Source organism: Anser brachyrhynchus (genome assembly GCF_964034855.1).
Source record: "Anser brachyrhynchus genome assembly, chromosome: 17".
Lineage (NCBI taxonomy): Eukaryota > Metazoa > Chordata > Aves > Anseriformes > Anatidae > Anser > Anser brachyrhynchus.
This window is the reverse complement of record NC_137710.1, coordinates 4,645,057-4,663,402: the sequence shown is the minus strand read 5'-3', so window position 1 is coordinate 4,663,402 and position 18,346 is coordinate 4,645,057. Positions and strand designations below refer to the sequence as shown.

Below are 18,346 nucleotides of genomic sequence, written 5' to 3'. Positions count from 1 at the left end.
GACTTCAGGAGTTTCTCATTTAGGATCCCATGCTTTTAGCATTCATATGTACTTTATTTTCTCACTGCTCATAATTTTAAATATGTGTTTTCCTTTGTTTCATTTTTCTATATCAGCAGGCACTTGATTTTACTAGTAACTTTTTTTTTTTTTTTTCCAAACTATAAATATTTTGTATGGAGTTATGTGTTGTGTGTGGAATATCTTTGAAACAACACATTTTTAATTTAATCACAGTTTCATAGGATTTCTTCTGTTTCCACTGTCATCTTCTCTTCTCAAGATAACCATATTTTAAAGGTATGATGTTGTTGGGTGAAATACTTTGGAAGCTTTTGAAATAAAAATGATATATAAATTTTCATCAATAGGTTTCTTTAAAGAGTGTAAAGAATGAGATTTCATAGTTTGTATACAGATTTGGCCAAATTTTCTTCAATACCAGTTGCTAAAAATACATCTGTGTTTGGCTGTGAGGTTTGGTAGGGTTTTTTTTGAAGAAAATAAAAAAAAAAATGCTTTTCATGTTATAGATGGGGACATCCACATCACAACCACAGAGGTCATAGTCATTTTTATTGCAATACTATTCTGAAAGTTTTATTTTTCATGAACTATTCTTTCTCCTTTTTTTTTTCTTTCTGAAACCATTTAATGCACCATACCTGTCGTGGTTATCTTTATATCTGCAGATGTTTCTGTGCATATGAGTCTGTATATATGCAGAGACACAGGGTCCTTTTTTTCTAGCTACGTAATAAGCTGAAATGTGTGAAGTCTGTACATTCCCAAAGCAGACCTCATTGTGGTAAAATATTATCTATTTCATTTTAGGTGAGAACATGATTATCTCTCTCTACCCACACTGATTTGGACTGTGTTTTGTTCACCTCGAATAGCACCTCTGTCCATGAAGAGCTGCGTGTCATCTCCATGGAGCTACTCTTGGAATAAGGTAATTTGCATAGCAGCAAGGGCATCATTATTTGGTCTCCTTTACTTAACACCAGCAACAGCAGTTCAACAACAGCTGATCCAAATCATAACTCAAAATGGGGAACATTTGCCATTGTATCTCATATCAGATGGATATCAGTCTGATACCAAACTGAAGTAGTTCAGACTGGAAATAGAAGAGTTGAGATCTTGCCAGATCAGGCCTATCCATATGGAACAGATAGCTCTTAACTGACTACTCAGTTTGGAATGGAGGGTTTTTTAGACTATGCGGTATAGGCCTCTGGTATAGAAGAAGCTCACCATTTGTATCTGAATTTTTTAAAGCTCTGTATTTAACTGTATTGTTTTACCCAGGAGTACTGGATTTGTATTTTTTGATCTGTTCATGACTTTGGATATGACTTTGTGTGTGACTTTGGCTAAGTTTCTTAACAACTTTCTGCCTCAGTTTATGTCTAAATAACAATGTTATTTGCTGCCAATCTTGGACATTTTCTGAACTGCCATTGTGAAATGTCCATACAGAGCCCATTGCTGATTTCAGAAGGCCATAAGTCCTTACAAAACCAAGTGTAGAGTGGAAATGTATTCCTTACTGCCACTATAAAGAAGGGAAGTCTTCCCTCTTACTGCATTTCAAAGACCTTGAGTTTCTTAACACAAGAGGAAAAATCCACAACAAAACACAGAACTGAACCCCAGTTTCTTGAGCACTAGTCCATTGACCACCAGATCATAGCCTTTCCCTCTGCCACTTTGGTTATTTTTGCAGCTGTTGAATGAAATGTATTTGATTTTCAGGAGTTCATGACATTGTTCATTTGAGTACGTCTTCATGCTGTGATTTTCCCCATGCCATCACTTCCTTACCTCTTAAGAACCCAGCAAGGACAGGAACTGGCAAAGACACAGCAATGCAGACACAGGTCAGTTACTTTGCTCATGTTCTAGCTTTTCTTGCTCTTTTGTGCTTTCCCTTCTATTCTGCCAATCATTCCATCACTGTTTTTATTCTACTGTCTAGTCTTCCTTCGGTGAATAACTTCACTACATGCTGGGGTCCTAATAATTCGCTGCTTTTTTATTTTAATGAAAAAGCCCTATTCTCTTGATATCAGGCCTCCCAGAGCTGGAAGCATGCAAGCCCCTTCTGATATGCTCGTTCTCTGAAACCTATATTCTACAGGGATTCTGCAATATATTCTTCTTTCCCCTCTGCCTCTGGTGCTGCAGCCGGTCTTGAAAGGAGGCCACTTGAAAAGAGAGAGCAGCAGCAATATGGCTTATGAATTCCTAGCACATTGCTTTACCCTCAAGGATATATTAAACAATAAGCATTTTTTAAACAAAGACCTCTAGTAACCTCACCACAGGCACTGACTCTGCTGATATATTATTAATTTTAGGAACTAGTTTCAAATGATCTGACTGAATTACTGCTTGTCTGCTCGTAATACTTGGTCATCAGAAAGATATTACCTCTTTCAGAAATGCTACCTTCCTTTCTTATCTGACTGACTGCTTAAGGAATATAAACTTGGATTTCTCAAAGTAACAGTAGCCCAATAGTTAGTACAGGAAATTGGAATGAAGTAAACCATTACAAACCCTCTCATTAAAGCCCACAGTTAATAGTCATTAGAAGAATAATACTATCTAAAATTAAAAATGGTTAAATATGAAGAGTCACCGTACAGGTAAACAACAAATGGATTTCCATTTTCACACTAACTATGTAGATATGCTGCTTTTCCAGAAGGTCTTACAGGTCACAACACTGTTATCACTTCAGGACATAAAATGATCATTATCTCTATAATACAAATTATGAGTATACTTCTAACATGATGAATGGGACTTAGGAAAACAGGTTGTGTTTCAAAGCAATTGTACTAGCCCTGGATTTTGGGAAGACAGACAAGGGGCCTCTCATATGCAGTCAGCAGTGTTAACTAGCAAAAAAAATCATACTGTTGTGCTGCTGGAGCCACATCACATTATAATCCTATATGTGATTTTGTTGTGTCTTTCTTTTGCCTGTTAGGTGGTAGGTAAATATTCCCTTCCCTTGATGTGATAAATACACCATTAAACATCCAACAGGATTCTGAATTTCCTCTGTTAGGGGTTATCAAAGGCTTCCCTCATGCTGTAGAGCTGGGTTCCCTGTTCCTCTGCAGCCTTGAATTGCAACTTATCCTATTGTGAGCAGAGGAATGTCATCATTCCTCCATGCTTGCAGGGGAATAGGCATGGTCTGATCTCTTAACAGGTTTATGCTGCTGTTGCCAAAAGGATGTGTATGCCTATTTGCATGAAGAATTAAAGAGGAGTTCTGCAACATTTCTAAGTCCTACATTCATAATGCTTAGAGGAGATACAGACTATAGAACCAAACTTTCCCAGAGTTCAGCTGTGTCCCACACCTATCTTAGTCTTAGACGTTGCTGCTTCATTGCAGTCATTAAACTCCTTTCTTTGCCTGCTGAATAGGCTCTTAAGTTTCACATTTACAGTGTGGTAATTATCTTAATCATATTAAAGTACAGAATAAACTTCAGTGAGGAAAATAAAATCATACTGCTCTTTTTGGACAAACTTTATTTCCTTTAATGTTCTGTGTTTATATCTTGATTGCCTGGACCTCTCCCACTAATAAGCTTTTAATGACTGTTCCCACTGATATCATAGCAGCAGATTCTTTGCATGCTGTCTTTGTTTCCTGGAATAAAATCAATTAAGCTCCTTGTCTCTCTGACCCCATCTTGTATTAAGGCTTAGCACAACAATTAGGAGCACATTATGGTGTTCATTCTTTTATAATTTTGGTTCTATATACACTGCAGCAAGTCAGGTGTCAGTGCAAAGATTAACTTTGATGCAACACAATGTAGTATGTGTATAAAAGTCTTCAGTAGTATAATTACTAAACTTATATGATTCACTTTTGGAAGAGTGATTTAATGAGCCTGTGACACTTTTCAACAGCCTTCTTGAATTTTTTTTTTTTATTTTTTTGAGTATTCCAAGGGACAAAGTTAGACACTTGTGACAGTCAAGTTTGAAGACTTTCACAGACTTAAAAAAAATGAACTGTTAGAAGGATGCCTCTAGCATGCAATGTAAAATTTCAACAAACAACTTAATCTTCATTAAAGTCTCAGTGTCATACCCTGGAATGTGGTAAACTCTGTATCTGGTGAATTGTCTTCTTACTTAGAAATAGGCATGTTATTTCCTTTTCAGTCTGCTGATAAAGATATCCATTCATAATTTAAAATGTACTTCAGCAAATAGTTATATGCCATGGGATCTACACATTTTTCTCTGAAATAAAGATACTGTATACAGTATACTATTGGGGTATGGGCAGTGAGTCCTTGCTTGTCCCGAAGTAGCTGTCTTTCTCATGTCCCTCTTGCTGTCCATATTCCTAAATCCTGACGTTCAGTTCACCCCTCCGAACTTGACATGATAATTCAGTAGGTAAAAACAAGCTCTACTTTCCACAGTGTAGGATTTTAGGTCCTTTTGAGGAGATTATCTGAAGGTACATAATCCTACCTCAGACAAATCCTTGTCTGTACATGTGATTTCTTAGCATGGCTCCAGCTGTGCTGTGGGATTAAGTCCTTCCCCATCTCTTCCTCCTGCTGTCATCTTTTCCACAAGAAAAGATTGTAGATAAACTCTACAGTCCATACAGTTTGGCATCACAGACACCTTACTCACTAATAATGTTACAGATTGCCTATTGCCTACCTAGGGTCATTCTGCAATGCACAATGGTCGACCTGTGCATGAAACACTCAGAATCTTTGTGTCTCAACTCACTGATGCATTATCAGCGAACATTAGCAAGTTGCAAATAAGTGGTGGCACTGTATGTAGAAATGAATAAGGGGATTTGGTAGTGGGTCGGTAACACGTGTATTTCACAATTAAACCATATTTTACTTATGGCAATATTTTCATTTCCAAACTATTCTGTTTCCAAAGTACTTTAAAGAAATAGTTCAGCATTTCAAATGAAGTTTTTCTAATGAGTTTTCACAAAAAAGTGTTGTTTTTTTTTTCTGTCAAAACTGCTTCAGCATATTTTTGACCAGCTTAAGAGAAAATATTCATCAGTTACTATAGTTAATGGCATGATCACTTTGTTGCCAAGCTGCTGTAGAGAAAAATCAGCACTCCCCTTTGCATTCTTTTTTAAAATTCCTTTTAACTTTAAGCAGGTTATGGGACCTAATTGATCAGCTCTTGCAATCTTTTGCTACTAATTGTCTAAATGTCAGATGATAAAGAGAATAATATCAGCTCCCATAGTTTCACAAGAGACACTTTGTACTAGATACTTGCTTTTCTCATCAAATGCAGTATGTGTGGTTCTTCCAAAATAAGTCCTTGACATGGTGAGACTTTACTAGGTTCAGAGTACTTTTGTAGGACTATTTGTCCTTCACAGAGATTATTTGCCAGCTGAAGGTAATTTATGCTGCTTTTTTCCTCTGTTTTTTTGTTTGCTTGTTTGTTTTCTTGTTGTTTTTAATTTATTTTTTTGAATCAACAGTAATGCATTTGTTACACAACAGGTCTGAGAACAAACTCTGCACTCAAGTCAATAGAGATGTGCTTGTCATCACCGATGAAGTTTATTGGCTCCTTGTTCTGTATCTGTTTGTTTCATCCTCATTTCTGGGGAATCTTTCCTTTCTTCATATCAAACACAGCCTTCCTCCCCAGTTGGACTATGTGGAGTAGAATGGTTACATCTGTTTCTTTTTTTCTCTGTTATGGGACAGGGTTTCGGTGGCAGGAAGAAGGGTGAATACTGGTGTTGAAGTCAGCATAGGTTACCAGCTCTGAAATGGCATATTAGAAGTTATGGTTTGATATCCCTTGGGGTTTCCATCCCTGGCTGTAAAAAGCTACTTGAATTTGCAGAAACACTTTTTGGCCTAGGGCAGTGCTTTAAGGGTGCTTTGGAGCTCTGATTAAACAGCAGAACCTCATCTGCTGTCCCCATCTTTCTACTTTCCTGTACTGCAACCATGTGAGCATGACAAAACTCAGCATCCATTCTGGTGCCTGTCCTTTTTCTGTTTCGATGAGTTATTTATTGCTCAGTATTACTTTGTTGTGCCTAGAACTGGCTTGGTTACCATCAGTGTGAAGGCACTTCTCTGTTTTGGAAGAAAACCTTCAACTGAAGGAAAAGCAGTGTGTAAATGTTCTCTGATCCTGTGTTCTTTAGCATGCACTGCCAGAGACTTATTTTTCTCTCCATTAACTTCAGCTGCACTTCATCTTTCATGATTACCCTGTTTGAACTCAACTTTATAAGTTAACGCCCAAGCCTAGGTCTGCCTAGTGTGACTATAATTAAGTATTTATATAATTACAGCTTTGAAGGCAAAGGGCCTCTAGAGAGTATTTTGGAGTGACCACAGCAATAACCCACATCCCCAGCTACTAAAAACTCACATTGTTTTCTTGAAGATAGTAGTTCCTCAGAACCTCAGATCCAGCCCTTTCAATTCTTACTCCTAACCTCATGAGCAATTTACCCATGAGACCAGCATTGTCTGACTGTCTCTGCTATCCACAATATGCCTTTAATACCTGCAACATTTCTGTCTCGAAGTTTTTCTTTGGTTTATGCCATTAAGCAAATACTTCTCCTGGAGCCATTTCTGCATTGTTTATTGTAGTCACTGAGTATCACTGAGAATGAGTATTCAGTTGTAACCTCATGCTACGTACTCCATCTTCATGGACATCCTTTTAAGTGTTTAAGTTTAAGCCACAAATTTATGCCCAAATCTTGCGTTTTATGTAGGATTAAACTGGTCAAAACAGCAGGTGATATTTTGTTATATTTGCAGACCTTTTCCCCCCATACTTTGAAATCCCCTGTGAGTTACTGACAGATCTTTTAAATGTAAATGAAATCAGATATATTTTAATATAACAAATCTCTAAAGTATATACCGTGTGCAACAATATTGCAGATTTTGTGTTCAATCGGTGTGAAACTGCTGTCTTTAAGATTTTCAGTTGCTGTCATTGTCCCTGACAGGTTGAGGGGAGGTAGAAGAGCTGCCTGGGAGAGGCAAATGGACAATGGCAATTTGCTTGATTACTTTTGCTTGAGTGAAGGATGACCAGGTGATGCTTTTGCTCAGGACTCTGTCTTGCTACCTTTCACATCCATGCAGCAAAGTGTAGACAGCAAGGGTATGGTTCCTGAGGGCTAACCCAGTGTTCACAGAGATCAAGCCCAGCAACCAAGTTTTGAAGGAACTGGAGTCAATTACAGTCACACATAAGGTGCTTTAAAACACTCTCAGGCTTAGGTCTAACCATAATTTGTAGAACTAGACAAGCCTTTGGACAGTAAAAAGAGATGATTTTAAAGTAAGCATTGCTGCTAGCTGAGGATGGAGGGAAGAGGAGAGGGAACCTCTTTTCTTTCTTTAACCAGGAGAATAAAAAGGGTAAAGGAGCATCTGAATTTAGTCTGTTCGTTTGTGATACAGAAAGTAGCCCTGTCCTATAACTATCAGATTTAATTAAAAAAGAAAAAAGAAAAGAACGGAAACAAATTGAATTGCAAACTTGGCCATGTTATCATCAGTTTTTCCTTGGCAGTTTCAAGAATATTGAATAAATTGCTGTACTTGCTGTGATAGCCTCTGTTGAAAACTTCGGTGACATTTCACTTTGAAAAAGGAGTTCATTGTTCACCCCAAATGTGATGTTCTGAAAGTCAAATTTCCCTTTTATGTCTGTAAGCAAAATTTTCAAAGAATTTCTTTTAATAATTGTACAGAGCTATTCATAGGACTTCATTTTCATCAGGAAGTTGTGGCTTTGTTTATGTCTGGAATATGGCTTGTAAAAATGAACAATAAAATCTCTGGATTACAGGCATGACTTGCCTCACTTACTAAGATAAATTGAAGGCTAGATTTAAGTTTTTTATTTTTGCCATGGTGAAGGGCAGCACTTTCCTCAAGCCATCTAGGGACCATGTTAAGGAAAGAATCATGAATCAGAGACAACTTTTTCGACCTTTGCTTATACCATCACTGCCGTCCCTACCTGCACCAGCCTGACACAGCTCACTGATCCTGCTGTACCTCCCAGCACAGGTAGGCTGTTACCTACAGTGCCTGCCTACTGGGCAGCAGCCACATACTTTATTGCAGTATCACTGACTCATTTTTTTCCCTAAATGTTATATTGATTGGTCTAGTCACTGGCTATCTGAGATGCGGTTTTATAAAATTATGGAATAGTTTTATGTGGGTAGGCAACATTTCTTCAAGAAGAGAAAGAATTTTTTTTTTAAGTGATTTTTGGTAGGAGGGAGGAATTTTATGACTGGCTTCCTCTCTCATGTGCTTTCATAGCTCACTGAAATCAGAGAAGCTGCAGCCTGGTCCCAGGTTGGGTACTTAAGTAGACAGCTGTCTTCCTTCTCAAACAGCTTGCACAGAGTCAACTCCTCATTATTTCTAGACAGGTATCTGAAGAGCCCCTCTTGCTAAGGCTTGGCACACTCTAATTATGAGATGGAACAAAGAAACAGCTCAGTGTTTTAAAGAGGAATTGAATTGTGATTATTCAATTGATGCTAAAACTTGCTTTGATACAATAGAATCCCACATTACAGCTACCAAAATTCTTACAGGGCCTTGGAGTGAGATTTACAGTTTTCTAGCTAAGCAACTGCACTCTCTACTTAGAGGAAGACATTATCTTCTGCAGAGACACTTAGAAAGGGCCTTTGTCTTTGCTGGCATCTAGAGTTGCTAAAAAGAGAGAAAAGTACTTAAACAGTATTTAATATGGAGGATCTACTGATGGTAAACACCTGAAATTTGAAAGCATGGAAAGAGAAAGTAATTTTGTGTGGTTGCAACAAAAGTGTTATTTTAACACTTATCAGAGCATACAGATGGAAAAAAATAGCATTTGACTTGCAACATCAAAGATATCTCAACAGAACTGTGGAGCAAGGTTCATAAGATCCTGCTATGCCACAATAGAAAAGTTGAGGGCATGACCTGTAATTCTTGGTGTGTCCTCCCATGATGTTCAAATAGATCATCCGTAGACAATGTCACCATTGACGTGAATGGAACTTTCTTGGCTAGCTCCACCTAGTATAAAACCTTTTCTTCTGTCTTATTTATTCTATGCATTTCTGTCCTCTCACCCCCACTCACATCACAGGGCCGTCAAAGAGATATGTTCACTTGTTATCCTGTGGCAATTCACAAGTTTTACACCAGCCTTGTCTATACAGTATAAATCTTTGTGTTTTCCTTAATTAACCTTAAATATTTTAAGTCTAGTTATTTTTGAAGTCCCTTAAAATGAAGTGACAAATGTAGCTGTGCTATTCTGAATTTTGATCATTATATTTCTCTAAAAATAAAAGCTCAACATGAGATTCATTTACAGTTGTGCACCTGGGGAACCTCTGATTACTGCCTAAGGTATTCAAGACTATTAAAATATTCACAGTGAATAGGCCTCTTTCTAGCTCCTTGCACTGAGGGAGAATTTCAACTCCTTGAGGACTGGAAGGCAGTAAGTATGCTCACTGTGGTGCCACAGCACAGGCCTGGGTTACTTAGCAGAACTGTGTGTCTTAAGTGGTGGGAGAGATCCAAACTCAAGAAGTTCGTTTACAGAACGTTTCCATTTCAGGTTGTGAACTCTTCCGTATCCTGATAAGGAAGCAATTTGTTTACTAGAACAACTCTAGCAATGCGGAGGGAGCTGGTTTTTTGTTTGTTTGTTTGTTTGTTTGTTTGAAGAAATCCTTTCACTGATCCAGAAGCTTTTGTCTATTCCCTAATTCATAAGCTTGGCCTCAAGGTACTAAACCCAATATCATGGTGTTAAAAGAAATTTGATTTCCTGCAGGATTTTTACCAGTCTCTTTGGAGCTATCTGCTGCAAGGTTTTCTGCAAATCTACCGAACGTGTTGTCCATTCCATGAAAATGCCATGTATATTTGTGCCTTGAAGGGCTTGTCTTCTAAGTTGTCTTCTCTCTTATTCAATAGTGACATGAAGCCAGAAGTACTTCTATATATACTAGCAAAAGGAAGCTAGGGCAAAACATAAGTGTTTGTTGTCTTGTTTTCAGTAAGACCAAAACCATGCCTATAGAATAAGATATCAGTTATTGTATGATTGTGGCTGAAAGGCTAGAATATTGTATGAAAGGCTAGAATACATGTAGGAATGAGATGCAAAGAATCAGTCCAGAGAAGGAAAAAAAAAAAACGATCCATAGGGAAACTAGGCATTCAGAGGGGAACTGTTCATTGTAACATTATGTGCATTGGTCAGGCATTGAAATGAAACCATGTTACCTCTGGGTTGTGTAAATTCACAGTATACGAGATTCTTATTTGTCAGAAGTTGGTTTGTTTGCTTGTTTGTTTTTATATATATCAATTTATATATTAATTAACGCACTATATTTAATATAGCCCTGTATAACTTGAGATCTCTTAATTCAGCTTAAAAACCTAAGGAGGTTGAAGGTGTTTCTGTTTTCATGTAATGTACCATAACAACACAGGAAAAATAATTATTTATTAAAGACCCCTTTCCCTCCCTTATTTAGGCACTAGAGAGTTAGAAAAAAAACTTTTAAAAGGCAATAAAGTTCAAGCAGAAAAATAAACTAAAGAGCTGAGACATAATTATCTTTTCCTGCAAATGACGCACAAGCAGCATGTAAAGCTACCAAATAAATGATACGAGTCATTTGATAGTGTATTAGGACACTGAGGAAATTTAGATACAGGACCAAATTACACCCTGATGAAATGCCATTGGCATTAATGAAGTTGAACTCAAAAAGAATTTGTCATGTGGAGTAGTACTAATATTTTGTAGGTTTTAGCCTGTAATTTGTAACCTGTACTAACTAAACATTAACAGCTTGTACACTTTGTTTTTCAAGACTAACAAGTCTGATTTTTGAAAAGCAGTTGGATAAAATTACTTTTCACACACACATTCATGCACATGAGCAAGCAAAAACATAGTCCTGGTCTAATTGCAGCTGATGTTGGCTAACCTTGCTGTTGCTGTTAGTAAGAGAATAATTGTGTTAGAGGTTTCCATCATTTCTCTGGAAATATATTTTTCTTTCCAGTGACTGCTCACCTTTTCAGCCTAAATATTTATTGGTTTCAGTACTGTGGTGATTTATTTCTATTTGTTTTTAATTTCCTTACACAGTGTTTCAAATGGTACCGCAAGCTATGAATGGCTTGGTGTTAAATTATGTAGAGGTGCCACATTGCTCTTGAATGCATGTTTTTGATGAGGTTATTAAAACTCTGACAATACAAATTACCATAGCAACAAAAAACATAAATTCACAGCCTATGCCAACCTCTGGAGTATGAAAATATTTTAAAGTCCTCAAACATTTTGCAGCATAGCACAGTTCATGTGGCTAGGCTTGCAGTTCTTCACCATGTCCTAAAATATATCAAAATTCATTGGTCCTTGATCTCTCAAACAGGCAAGAAGTCGTGACTTTCTTCCTTTTCTTTTTTTTTTTTTTTTTTAATGTAAAGTATTTGATCCAGCTCAGTTCCTTCCTGATTACTTCCTCTGTGGCTTTCACATGATGATTTGTGCATGGTCCTTATACAAATAAAGAGAGAAAAAAAAAATCACCAGGATTATCTCTGATGGTGATAGTGGAGTAGTGCTGTGGTTTTGATTGCTTTCTAAGGGCTAATCCAATAACTTCTCATTTTTGTTTTAATGTTTAAAAAGTCTGTTTCTGAATAGGCTGTGTTGTGCAAGGTGCTGAACAAATGTTGCAAATCGTTGTTTTTAAAAAAGGTGTTAGTCAACAGGTCTCAACACAGTGCAGAAATCCAGAAATTCTTGCCCTCCAGTGAAAAAATGTTGAAAGTAGAACTACAATTTGAAGAATACTTCCATTTTTCCCAACATATTTCATAGCAGTTATTTTACTGCCAATCGATATTTGATGATTGTGTCTAATTCCTCTGGCACCTTTACTGTACATTCTGGAATGCAAAGAATGAAGTTAAAAAGCCACCTTTTCTGTCCTTGTTCAGATTAACCTTGATATATGTTCAAAATTATTGTGCAATTCAGAATGGTTTGGTTGGTGAAGATGATGTATGTATTTGAAGGAGGCAGACTGAGAAAACAACCTTTCCAGTTATTGATGCACCTAATTCCATTGAAGTCAATAGTATAGTCTTAGATGTAAGTGATTTTGACTTAATTCTTATAAGAACAGGAAAAGAGTGAGCATTATTTCTTGCCTTTGTGTTTTATAGGCCAGTTTTGTATTCCAAGGTTTATAGGGACATTAGAGGGTGACCATATGGTCTATTAAGGTAACCCTACTGTTTCTATCTAATGTTTCTGTCATGAAATCACACTGCATCTGGTAAATTTAATCTGGAAATATGTCCCTATTTTCCCAAGACCTCTCTTTCTGTACTGTTGTTTATTACTATAACTTATATATTTTGTTTGGCAACGTGACTCTTGTTTTCATTAAAACATTGTATACTTATAGTATTGCATGTATTTGAATACTCAGACATACTATTTACATTTCCTACTTTTTATAAATGAACACTGTCCCTCTCCCAGGCAGGGACATTAAAGCTATCAACAGGTAATGAATTTTGCATGGGATTTGTTCAGTGGCTAAAACGAGCAATATAAATATATTTTACAGTTTGATTTAGTGAAATATATACTGCAAACAGTAATATATTATGATTCTCTTGGCTTAATCATAAATGAACAAGGAAATAATCAGGATTCAACAGCAAAGGTGCATCATTTAGAACCTGCATAATCTGTTTTTATTTCTGAATCTAAATATACATCATGTATAAGATTTATTTTATGGAAAGAAAGTGTTAATTTTAAACAATTTAAAATGTTTTAAAAAATTAAGTAGTTTTAAACTATGTATTATATACTTTATCAATAGACTGTAATTCGAATTTGTAATAAATAGCATTCCTAATCTGCAGAAACTATAACATAGAATATTCTGTTATAGCTCATTTGCTTCATTCTGCTGTCTAAATGTCAGTAACTGACAGAATAAGTCTCCATTTGTTGAAGACTGAATGAAAAACCTCCTGTGTCAAAAGATCTAGAACTAGTGATGTTTTACAATAGTCACAAAACTTGTAAATTTCTGTTTCTCAACACTTCTAACTTCCAGTGCAAAACTGGCATAATCTTACTAAATAAATTATGTCATTCTTATCATAGGTGGAGTTCAACCACCAGATACTCTGTTCAGTCATCAGTAAAGGATCAAACTCACGCAATTTTTTACTTTCTCTGCAAATGAGAAAGTGGTAGCATGTTCTGTTTCCTGTGCTGGAGTTAGCATGCAGGAACCTGCAAGAATCTAACCCCTTCTGCAATACCATGGGAGAAAGAGAGAGTTTTAATCAAAAAATCCCTTTGTCTTATCTGTTATTTCTTTTCCTGTATCAAAGTGCTGAAGCATTGTCCTATAAAACAATTGAAATTCCCCACGAGAGGTTTCCCAAGGATTTGAAATGAAGTTCTGTCAGCAGTGGCTGCAAAGAATGGAAGATGGGAAATGTAAAGTCAAAACAACTTTTTTTTTTTCTTTTAAAAAGGGTCTGAGAGAGATGTGAGAAACTACAGACAAGCAAGGGTTACTTTTGCCCTGGACAAAATGGTAGGAAACTGTAATAAACAAGGAAATTGATAGACACCTAGATTAATATACAGGAGAAGAGACAACATTATTTTTGTGGAAGGAAGTCATATTTCACAAATCCATCAGCGTTCTTATGGATGAATCATTAAATATGAGGAGACGGGTGATCTGGATTGTGCTGTATTAGATGGATTTCCAAAAAACCTTCAAATAATATTCATCATTAAAACTTAGGAGAGTAACTGAGCCATCCTGGGTTGAGAGGAAGACTTTTTCTGTGGAATAGCTTTCTTAAGAAATAGGAAACAAAGGGGAAAAAAAAAAAAAGTCCAGTTTTCACAATGGGGAGAGAGTATCAGTGAGACCCCAATATGATATGTGTTGCAGCTTGGGCTAAAAGTGGTTGAACAGTCAAAAAATGTTTAATGACCTAAACAGTTTCCCAATGTGGACAATATTCTGAAGTAAGGACCATAATAGTGGAATCATTTAGTTCATTTACATTGTAATTATACAGGGTTGCAACTACTCAAGGACATTATTCTGGAAAGCCACAGAGAAATGGGATCTGTCAAAGGATCTGTCTCCTGTTTCAGTAAGGTCTTGAGAAATTACTGAAAACATGAACGAAGAGCAGCAGAGAGGGATTTTTTACCTAAAAAATGCCTAGATGGGATACAGAGTAGCTGTTTAAATATTGTTTATAGGCAGCTTTTCCCATGCAGGCAGCAGCAGACACTGTTGAGTTTCCCATTAATTGCTGTTCTAAAACTAGGTGAAATTGGCCTGGAAGATGCCAGCTAGCTGGGACTGACTGATTTCTGGACTACTCGATGATCAGGGAATTTATTGTACAAGTTACAAGAGAAAAAACAAGAGAGTAGTACCCCAAATACTATCTGTCTTGAGGCACTTGCTAGGTTTCAAGTTCATTCTCACCACTATTTCTCCCAACTTTTTATGGCCACTCTGAGTTTCTTAAGATAATATTTATTTAGAACAGATGGAACTCTGCAGCATGGTGACTCAGATTCTTTAACAGCTCTGTTGTTTTTTTCTTCTTTTTTTTTTAATATCTATTCCTGCCATTCATGCCATTATCCTTACTTTGAGCAGTGTTGGAGCAAGTAACCTCCTTGGAATCCTTTCATCCTAAATTATTCTATGATACCGTAGTTCATAGAGCTGTATGGAGGGAAGCAGGGCTGGAGAGCATTGCCGGCCTTATAACATCACTCATCAGTTCTTAAGAGTTAACTTTGTTGTTCTGCTTCAACATTTAAAATATATCCATCAGTTTTTCCTCAAGTGAGTGGTCCTGTTGAATCCTGTCAACATCTAGAACAACTAACTGGACTACAGACTGGAAAAGCTTTTGGAAGGAAGAAATTAGTCTTCAGTCTCTGAATCTATTGCTGTATTGAGTGTGGACACTGGGAAGTTTCTTGTCCCTCCAATCTCATTTTCATGCTGCTGTAAGGAAATAAATGATCATATATTCTAAACCAAGTTAATAGAACTGTCTCTGAATGTATCCCCTATCCAGACAGTAAAGGTGAATTGCTAAGGGAATTGACTCTTTATTTTAATTTGGATAGGAGTAATCAGAAAAAGTTTATCCAAGAGTCTATGTTGTGGGAAAAGGTGGCAGTCAACTAAAGGGATCATAAGAGTGAGACCTGATGACGGAAAAAGAGGTTAAAAGGAATATGAAAGGACTAGATCTGCAAGGAGAATCATTACAGAGAATTATTTGACATCACAAAGCACTCTATTTTCTTTCCCCCACAGTAAACTTGAATGATCTTAATGACAGAAGATGAGATCCAGCAGGTGTAAACTACAGCATTTAAATATTTATGAGTGAAAAGTAGAAGCAGGAACTGAATTTAAGTACAGGGGTCAGTAAGGGGGAAGATTCTTCAAGGCGCTGAAGCAAAATAGCTGTCACTGCAGTGAAGACAGTGATGAAAAGACAGCTTGAAAGAAAATGGTAATGGTCAAAGTCAGCTTATAGGTAAAGCTATGAGGAAGAGACAGATTGAAAAATGCTCTTGAAATGTGGCTGAACCATTTCCAGAGACATGAAATTTTGTGCCAGAGACTTCAACAGAAGCACTGGAGCAGAATTCAGATGAGATATGAAGACATGGAATGGCTGACTTCTGACCTTCTTCACATTTCCCATGATATTTATCACTATTGATAAATCTGCAGCCTTTCCTGCATGTAAATATCCCAAAACAGACAAATTCATAAAAATTCTGAGAGGTGGTTTAGGGACTTTCTTCTCCATTATTTTTATCTAGGGAATGTCACTGTGAGAGGAAAGTAATGCAGTGCTAAACCAGTGAGACTGAGCATTCAAAATAAGAAAAATAAGCTGGATAACTCAATCTGAGAACTGACTTTGTGGCATGATTTGAAGAAACATTTGTTTTCCTGCTAGCAGAACAGAAGTGATTCCACTGAACTCTTGAGAAATCTTCATGTGTTAGGACAATTTGATGATGCCCTCTAACAAATAGCTGTTCCAAATATTGTCTGCAAAACACAGTATGTCAGATGCTGCGAAAGACCGAATACTTTCAAAACAGCAAAAGCTCCTGTAATGTGGCCTAGTAATGTTTTGTGAAACTGCTGCTCAGTACAGGGTAAATCCAGAACGGGATTTTTGCTTCAAACATTCTATGGCAGCATGCATTTCTGTGCCTTTATGTATCTGAAGAGCATGCATTGAAAAAATTAATTTTTAAAATATCAATCAAAATGACTAAGGATCTAAGCTGGATATGCGTCAAGAAAATAGACACATTTGCTTTCAATTTTAAGATGCATCACCATCCAGTAATATCTAAATTTAAATAAAGCATGGCATAGATGCCCTTTACAGCCCAGCTTTTTTATTTTTATGGATTGTGAATCCAGCCCTTCAAATCCTGTAACAGCTGTCAAATGTGTTCATCTCGTTCCCTTATTGTCTTGCAGCACCACACCCTGTCTCACTCTCTCCCAAATTATTGCATAAGGAATAAGCAATATTCCAGCCCCTTCATGTTTCACTTGGAAAGGACTGTAGATAAATTTTAAACGATTCATTAGCTTTATCTGGATATAACTCTGTGATTCATATCTTCCTTTTTGGATATGTCTGACACAAGCAGCACAGCTGAAGTTTTGAAAGGTTGAAGATAGATTGTCCAAGCCAGGCAAGCTATCAGGAGTAGGGACTTCTCTCTGTTCTTTGAACTGATCAGGATGGAGGTCCCAATGCTCTTCAGAAGGTTTTAGGGATCAAGACTTTTTTATTTTATCTACAAGTGCACAGACTCCTAACCTTCCCCTTCCAGAAACTTTCAGACAACAGCCCTCAGTATACTACAGTGCTGGGAATCTTGGCTGCACAAGCAGAAATCTCAGTCTAGACTTTTTAAAATATGTCTGTGTAGCGCCGTGAGAAAAATACATACATTTTAGAAAATCCCTTCCATCGACAGCTCTTTCAAAAATTTAGGCCTTTGGATAACTTTCCTCTGGGCTTGGTGGTTTTTTTTTTTTTGGTTTTGTTTTGTTTGTTTTTGTTGTAGTTTTCTTAATATATTTAAAAGTAACAAAGTATTCAAAAACAGGGAGAATTCCCAACATCCTTCTTCAGCTCATTTAAATGTCTTGGTTTTGATCATTCTGACCTTCAGTTTGACTTGTTATTTATGCTGAACAAATTAAAAACAGGGAAAATAGTGTCAGAGCTATTCACTGGACACCTGCTTTATGTTCTGTCAGTTTTTGTATCATCACAATAAATCTGAATATTGAATACTGGTTATAAATACATGCTTGAAAGTCTCTTTGTCTCCCAAGTAAAGTTGTTTTTGTTAAAACTTTAAAATCTTTTAGGCTGTTTCGTTACGTTCTTGGCTATTTATTTGTTTGTTTGTTAGTGTAATAGTTGTGTAGTTGTTATTTTTACATTGCAGCAATGGCATCTTAATCCAGTTGAAAGTATTTCCTAATGTCCCCAGTTGGTTTTCTGTAGGAGGATTTGAGAGGCTTGCAGAGAACTGTATTTTTGTTCAAAGCAGTTCTTCAAAAACAGCAATAAACATTGCATCACACCACTGCTGCTTTATTGAGACATTGTCTGCATATAGGGAGGAAGGAGCAAAGACAAAGAACCAGCTAAATGTTGTGGTGTTGTTGTTTTTTTCCTCATTCTTTTTAACAATCTGTAATAATTGAACTTGGAATTTCTAGTAGCTAATTTGAAACCACTTGTTTGTGTGATGACTAGCTTGCTGAGCTGCTTCTAGAAATGCAGGTCTGCTGGCAGGATTCATAATTTGAATATGTTTTCAAACAGCCTCATGTCCCCTGGAATCAGGGAAAGTAGTCCTGGCTTAATGTGGAGTGACTTGCAGAACCTACGAGACTCCCCTTAGCAGCACTCTCTACTTTTTTTAATTATTTTTTTTTTCATGCAGGGAAATCACTTTCAATTATTCAGTGAATCCCATTCTCTGGCTTTGTTTTTACCACTTAAGGTTCAAATGTGGTGATGATGGTAGTGGAACAGAAGCATGTCAACAGAAGTAGCATGTTTAATTACCTATCTTGTTTGGGGATGAACACCACACCTAG

At 36.8% G+C, this 18,346-nt stretch overlaps 1 long non-coding RNA gene across 2 annotated transcripts in view; it reads left to right on the top strand.

The window, feature by feature from the left end:
• The window catches only part of LOC308179671, a 272,263-nt gene that overhangs the window by 102,284 nt on the left and 151,633 nt on the right, over window positions 1–18,346 (top strand). For both annotated transcript variants that reach the window (XR_013940473.1, XR_013940474.1), the window contains exons 3-4: window positions 835–955; window positions 1,762–1,886. This is a non-coding gene — a long non-coding RNA (uncharacterized lncRNA). The remainder of the gene's footprint in view (window positions 1–834; window positions 956–1,761; window positions 1,887–18,346) is intronic.